The sequence below is a fragment of the Octodon degus genome, unplaced genomic scaffold, assembly GCF_000260255.1.
Source record: "Octodon degus isolate 3935 unplaced genomic scaffold, OctDeg1.0 scaffold00005, whole genome shotgun sequence".
In the NCBI taxonomy this organism is placed as follows: Eukaryota; Metazoa; Chordata; class Mammalia; order Rodentia; family Octodontidae; genus Octodon; species Octodon degus.
The window spans coordinates 25,169,524-25,176,418 of NW_004524581.1; positions in this window are offsets into that span (position 1 = coordinate 25,169,524).

Here is a 6,895-nt window from a genome sequence, read left to right on the forward strand (position 1 = left end):
AAAATCTGTGTCCGTGTGCTGGGGGTTCCACACCAGGGTGCCACCACCACCCCAGCAGAAGAAAACAGAACTGTCCTGGGAAGCACACATGAAACACAGCTTTCAAAGAGCTCTCCCATAAAATCAACATCACGTAAAATACTGCAGAACATGAGTTCATAATCAAAAATCCCCCAACCCACAAGAGAACAAACCACTATGAATGCGGGTTAGGAGAAATAACACGTTCAAGGATCATTTGGCCAAAACTGGAAGCATCCTCAGCCTCAGCCACCCAGCTTAGCAGGAAGGATCCTGCAAGATGACCCGTGCAGATGTAGGAGGACTCAGTGTGAGGGCCGGGTCATGAGACTGCAGAGCTGCGAATTCCCAGGAAGTTGTCTGCAGACAGGAAGGGGTTGGTGCCAGTTAGCCCTTTGAGTCCAAGGCTTATAAAGTTGGTGAAGGAGGATGGAAGAAGAGGTCCATGGTACACATTCCATAGTCCAAGTCTCCTTGGAATTTTAGGGCAGGAGTCCTGGCTCAGGGGTCCCTATAGACCAGGCCCAGCCCCCCCATCTGCAGTGCCAAGCAAGAAGCTGAGCAGTAAGAGGCAGGAAAAGGGTTTCAATCAGTACAGCCTGACCAGGAGTACAGGCAAGAGTTCAAGATCTGTCTTCCAGGACTGACAGACACTTAAGGGTTTTATAGTAAAGGGGAACAAAGGCAAGTATTGGGGTTTGCACAGCCTGGTGCCCTCAGGGTCCTGTTGTGTTGGGACTGGTCCTGTGTGGGGCTCTAGATAACTCCTCTTAGCTTGAGGCAACAAACTGGCTCCCACGAGGTGACTCCTACAGTTTGACAGCAGAGTTGGACTCATCAAGGGGTGGTCCGTGAGGCTCTGCTTTTCCTGGAACCCAGGTGACTGCAAGCTTAAGGCAATAGCTGCAGCCTCCCAGGCATCCCTGCAGGGCATCTGGAACAAAGACACTGTAGAAAGTAGCAGTGGGACGGTCCTGAAAGTCTTGGCAATGGCTTGCTATGCATAACTGAATGTCCTCATCTTGAAGGAAAGAAAGGTGGCTGGAGTACATTTGGGGCTAACGAGCCTGTTACTAGGATTTGGGCAGAGGCTCCTTCAGTACTCACCACACCCAAACGCAGAGCTGCACAGGGGTCAGGTCCAAGGTTTCAAGATACAGACAGAAGACAGAGACGTCAAGCTTTACCCTGCCTTCAGTTACCTGTGGGGCATCTGCAGACTCAGCCTCCGAGTCTCTGTTTTACAGACTGAGAAACTTGAGCTCCAGGGTCCAAGGGAGAAGATGGAGTCCCAGGCTGAGGAAAAAGCGAGAGTCTGGGAGAGAATTTGCTCTTCTTATTCCTTCTTCTTTTCCCTCCCTTTCCCTTCCCCCACTTTTTTTTTTTTTTTCCTACTGGGAATGGAACCCATGTTGCTTGCACTGATCTATGTCCTCTTCCCTTTGTTATTTTTGTTTTGAGGCAGGGTCTTTGTAAGTCACCTGCTGCCCAGGCTGGGCATGAACTCATCCTCCTGCTTCAGCCTTCCATCACCACGGCCAGCCCGCACCTTCCTGTGCGGCCTGCCCTCCTACACGGCCGAGGGTGGTGCCTTCTTCCTCTCTCCTCACTCACATGCTGATCTCTTCCAGGAGCACCCACCATGCCTTGCCCCTCAGCCCCACCCAGTTGAGGCAGAAAATGAACCATCGCTCCCATCTAAATGGAGTGTGTTCAGTATGTTGTCTTGGTTACCTATCTCTCATAGCTGAGACAAAATACCTGACACCCAAAATTAAGGAAGGAAAGGTTTATTTAGCTCATGGTTTGCAGAGGTCTCAGCTCATAATCAGCTGGCTGCAAGGCAGGGTGGCAGCGCACAGGGGCCGCGGTTCAAGTTAGCTGAAGAGAGCAAAAGCAGCAGAACAAAATGTGGGGGAGAGAAAGCCTCTCTTCCTCCTTTCTATTATAAGGTACCCCAAGGTGGGTGCATATAGCACTCATACCATCACCCTCCCCTCTTCTTGTTTAATTTTTACTTTTTAAAGAGAATGAAAAATAATAAAAAAAGAAAAAAGAAAAAAACACTTTAGAAGCAACACAAAATTTCACTAAACAAAATCATAGAAATTCAACAATGCTTGTTATATTGCATATTGTTGTCTTCAAATTAGTTGTTTAGATTACCAGATATAAGCATGCCAAGTTGGTCAAGAGAGTTATAAAAAATTAAAAAGGGGAGAGAGAAAAAAAATAGGCATTAACTGCTCCTTTCAGTAGACAAGCGGAAATCAGCAGTGCAATGATTCAAGTTGTCCTATATACATATGTTTCTTTGTATTCCTACCCTGTAGGATGTTTGCAAAGTGAGAACCCTGGCCAGCTGCTGAATCACTTAGTTAAACTTCTAACCCTCTCAATGTGACACAACAGACAACATCCTGGACAGGTAAGGACTCTTCCTCCGCATCCCAGGATGTAGCATTGCTGAGTTACTTAGATAAGCTTCTAGACCTGCCAAATTGACACAATGCATCAACTATGACATGTTTAATGACTTCAAAGAGTATTGCGAGTGTGTGTCCATCAACCTTGACTCAATACTTTGTAAAATACATGTGACATCCGTGTGTGACGAGAGATTATCCAAGACAAAACTCAACCGATGGAAGCGATCACAGATCTAGGCAAGGCTGAAGCAAGAATTTGTGACCTGGAAAGCAGATCAGGAGACTGGGTCCCCAGGACTGAGACAGAGAAAAGGGGAGGGACATAGTGGGAAGGGCAGAGGGACTCAGACTCCATCAGTAGCTCCTCACCAGCCATGGGGAGCTGGGTGGATGTACAAACATTTGTCATTCCAATTCCTCCATGAGAAAGGGGCAGGAAGACAAGAAGGTTTCATCTAGAGGACAGGACCCAGAAGGAGTAAGACAGGTGGCATCATGAAAGACGACCCTAAGCCACCAAACATCACCAAAGGCATGCAGAGCAAGTGTTCTGGTTATCTAGTGCCACATAACAGCTACCCACCAAACTTCAGGGTCAAAGCAAGCAGAATTATTTGTTTTGCTGAAGAATCTGTAATTTGGGTGGGACTTTGTGGGGGCACCCTGTGCCTGTCCTCAGTGTCAGTTGTGTGACTTGACTGGGGGCTGCTGAGTGGCTTTGTGGCTGGCTGGTGGGTGCTGGTGGTCAGCTGCAGGCTTGATGGGTCTCTCCCCTGGGCGTCCTCAAGCCAAGGTGGCTGAGTCCTCAAACAGAGGACAGAAGAGCTTGGAAGTGTTACTGCTCAACTCTGTAAGCTACAAAGTATTACTCCAGCTACACACTGTGAGTGGAGGCAGTCACAAAAATCTGCCTGGAGTCAAGGAGGAGGCAGGGCAGGAAGATTCTAGACAGAGTAGTCAAACATTTTTGGAGATCCACCTGCTGCAGGTGATGCCAAGCCAGCATCCAGTGATGGTCAGCATCATAGGCAGCTGTCACCTAAGTTGTCATGGCTAGTGGAGGGACAGTGGACAACCAAAAGCAGGCCTAAGTTGGAAGTCAGATTCGTAGCAGATGGCAAATACAGACTGAGGAGCAGGATTCCAGCTGGTTCACGTGCCTTTCAATCCTGGCTTCCCCAAGTGGAAGCTTTTAATCATGGGCAAGAAATTTAATCTTTCTGTGCCTCAGATTCCCTATCTGTTAAGTGGGATAACAATAGTATTTAACCTCACAGGGCTGTTGTGAGCATTTGGCAGGTTAATGCAGAGAAGAGTGGAACAGGGTACTTGGCTCAGGGCATGGGCATGAGAGGGGCATGAGGAGCAGGTAGTTTCCCCAGAAGGAAGGGTGGGCAAATGGAGCCCAGCTGCCTAAGGGAATGAATCAGAGGTGAGGCTGCCTTGAAGTGAAAACAGAGCACACAGCCTTGTCCCTGAGGCCCCCGAAGGTCCCCTGAGCACTTTTAGTGTGGTCCTGACATCTACTGGGCAGGCCCAGCATCCTCTGGGTTGGGCAAGCCTGGTAGGGAATCCTTGGGGACACTGGCACAGGAGGACAGGGCCTTTGGAGGGCAGATGACCTCTGAATGCCAGCCTGTGGTCCTGCCCAGCACAGAGGCATCGCTAAGGGGTTCACCTTAGCTTTGACCACCTGCAGCTCCTGCCTTCTGCCTTTGTAGACTTTTTGAGGAGGAGGAAATCCTCTCCCCCCCATCCCGTCCCTTCTGCCTCTGCCACCCTCGTGGGTTTGGGGTAATGCTGTCTCCAGCTAAGCCAAGGGGATGGAAGGGAAGTCACTCCCCAGTCTCCATGAGAAATCTCTGGTCCACAGGCCACCCCCCTACAGGTCATGATAGACCCTGTGAGAACCTCTTTACTGAGCTCTCCAATGTAATTTGGGCCAGAAGAAAGGGGAAGTGGGGACCCAAAGACTTGCACACTGTGCAGGCAGCCAGATCAGCACCCAGGACTGTTGAAGCTTCACTTGGGGAGCAAGCCCCCCATCAGCCTAGTGTCTGCTCTGTCCTAGTCCACAGTGCCACTTCCTGAACCCTGTGGAACTCATGTGCCCATGCCCATCCTGCCTGCTCCAGGCCTCTCCAAGCTGGATTGGACCCTCCACTGCCCCAGAAGCAGCTCTGCTCAGGGGCTGGCATCTGACTGTCCACAGTGCCGCCCCCTTCAGGTGGCCCCACTGTGTGTGGCTGGCATTGTGACTTCCCCATTACGAGTGTCCACGTTGGGGGCCCTCCCAGTCCATCACCTCATCAACTCTGCTGGGATCTGCCAGCCCTCTCCTCCTAAGACACCTCCTGCCCCAGTTCCTTGACAGCTTGAGTTCCAGATTCAGCTGTTGCCTGGTTTTGCTAGTCAAATTTTAATGCATGTGCATGGTGGTTGCATTCTACTATGGCAGTTGCTGTGATACAGAATATGAGGCCTACAAGACTGAAAATATTGACTCTCTGGCCCTTGACAGACAAAACTGGGTGAGCCTTGCTCCAGGTACCCACTGTGAGGTGTCCCCAGTGGAGAAGAAGCCATCTGTGGCTCTCCCAGCCTTGGCCTGTGACCCGGTCAGCAGGAACAGGAAGTGGGTGGCTCTTGCCCCTGTCTCCCCGAGGCTATGGGGATCTAAAGCCTTGGACCCACTCGTCTGTGCTCTGCCTCTGGACGGGAACATCCTCAATTCCTGAAGACCACAGACAGCAAGGCTAATAGGCACAAACCCCAACTGCATCACCTGGATGTGGCACCTGCCCCGCTGGAGGTAAGAAAGTGCCCCTGGACCCGCACGGCTAAGCGGAGACTGGCACCCGGCATCCCCCCGAGAGATCATCTGCAACACCACAACCCCAAATGCTGAAATCTGGAAAGATAAAAATCTGTAAAAAAAAATCTAAAATGACAAAAATTATCATCCTGGAAGATTCAGATTCTGAATGTTGAAATTCTGAAGGCCAAAGTCTCCCAAGCCCCACCATGATCCTGTACCACTAACCCTGATTGCCACTTGGGCTGGGCTCAGAGGCTCCTGGGAAGGCGAGTGGCCTGTGCGGCACCCACCTTGCCTCCGGGACAACACCTGGGTGACCTTAGTGTACAGCAGGTGGTTAGGATGCGAGGCCCCACTTGGAGGAAGCAGATGTGGGAGGCAGGCCACGGGGACAGCCCCTAGCTCCTGGCCCCTCCTCTTGGACTTCTAGCTAGCTGGCTTCTTCCCAAACACCTCAAGCAGCCGTCGTCCCCACACCTTTCTACCATGATGGTTTGGCCTCGGAGCCAGCCAGCCAGGACTGGACACTCAGGGATCACAAACCAAAGCAAACCCTTCCTCCCTTATGTTGTAGGTGTCAGCTCTCTCATTCCAGCAACAGGAAAGCTGGCCAATACCTGCTGCAGACTAAAAGGCTCCAGGAGAGGGACAGAGAACCTGATTCTGGGAACGGAAGTAGCGCACGCTCCGCTGCACGCAGGACAGCAGCCTCGTGGTGGGCACAGCACAGATCTCGAATGGTAGCGAAGCACCGTTTGGGTCCTTGTTTCCCAAGGACATGGGTGTGGAAGGAGTGGGCTGCCGCAGGACCCTGACCTTGCTGAACCCGCGCAGCTGTGCTGCCTCTTCCTCATGTTGCCAGACCCCAAATACCACTCTCAGATAGGAGTCAAGCAGCCCTCAGGGACACCACCTCTGCGACTGCCATCCCTCAGGCAGGGCTCCTTCTCACAGGTCAAGCTTTCTTTTTGGCCCCATTTAGTTTTTATCCCCAGTATTTCCAGTTATTGAGGTTGGTGTTCTCAGTGCCCTGTGGTGTGACCTCGCTCCGGCATCAGTTCCAACATCAGCGGTCCCGGTTGTATGAAGATCTCTACAGAGCTCCAAGTCATTTTGTCGTTTTTTGCAAATACGATTTGGCAAAAGCGCATGGTGATTACAATGCTGGCTTTGTGGGAAAGCAGTGGGCCTGGACATGAAATCATCAAAAATCCTCAATAATGGGAATGTTCTTTCTGTACACCTGCAGGAGGGAAGGATTCAATGTATTCACGTATCAGGTCTTCAGGTAACTACACACGTGCCCGATAGTGGTGCCTTTGATGGAGGCCACCAGAAGATTTAGTGGTCTCTCGTGGTATTTCAGGTGACAGCCATCATCAAGCTGGGTGCATACGCATCCTGACCACGTGTATCACCTGCAACCCTTCACTTTTTAACCTACTTCTGGATGAGCCTGGGTGTCTGTGCTTATCTGCTACCTGGGTGACAGTCCCGGGGGTTCCTGAGTCTTCGTTCCTGCAGCTCTGCGTGACACTGTTGCCTAGCTCTGCGTGAAGGGTCCCTGTTCCGCAGGGCAGGTAGAGGTTTCTAGGTAAATCCTTCTTTCAAAATGCATGTAAATGTT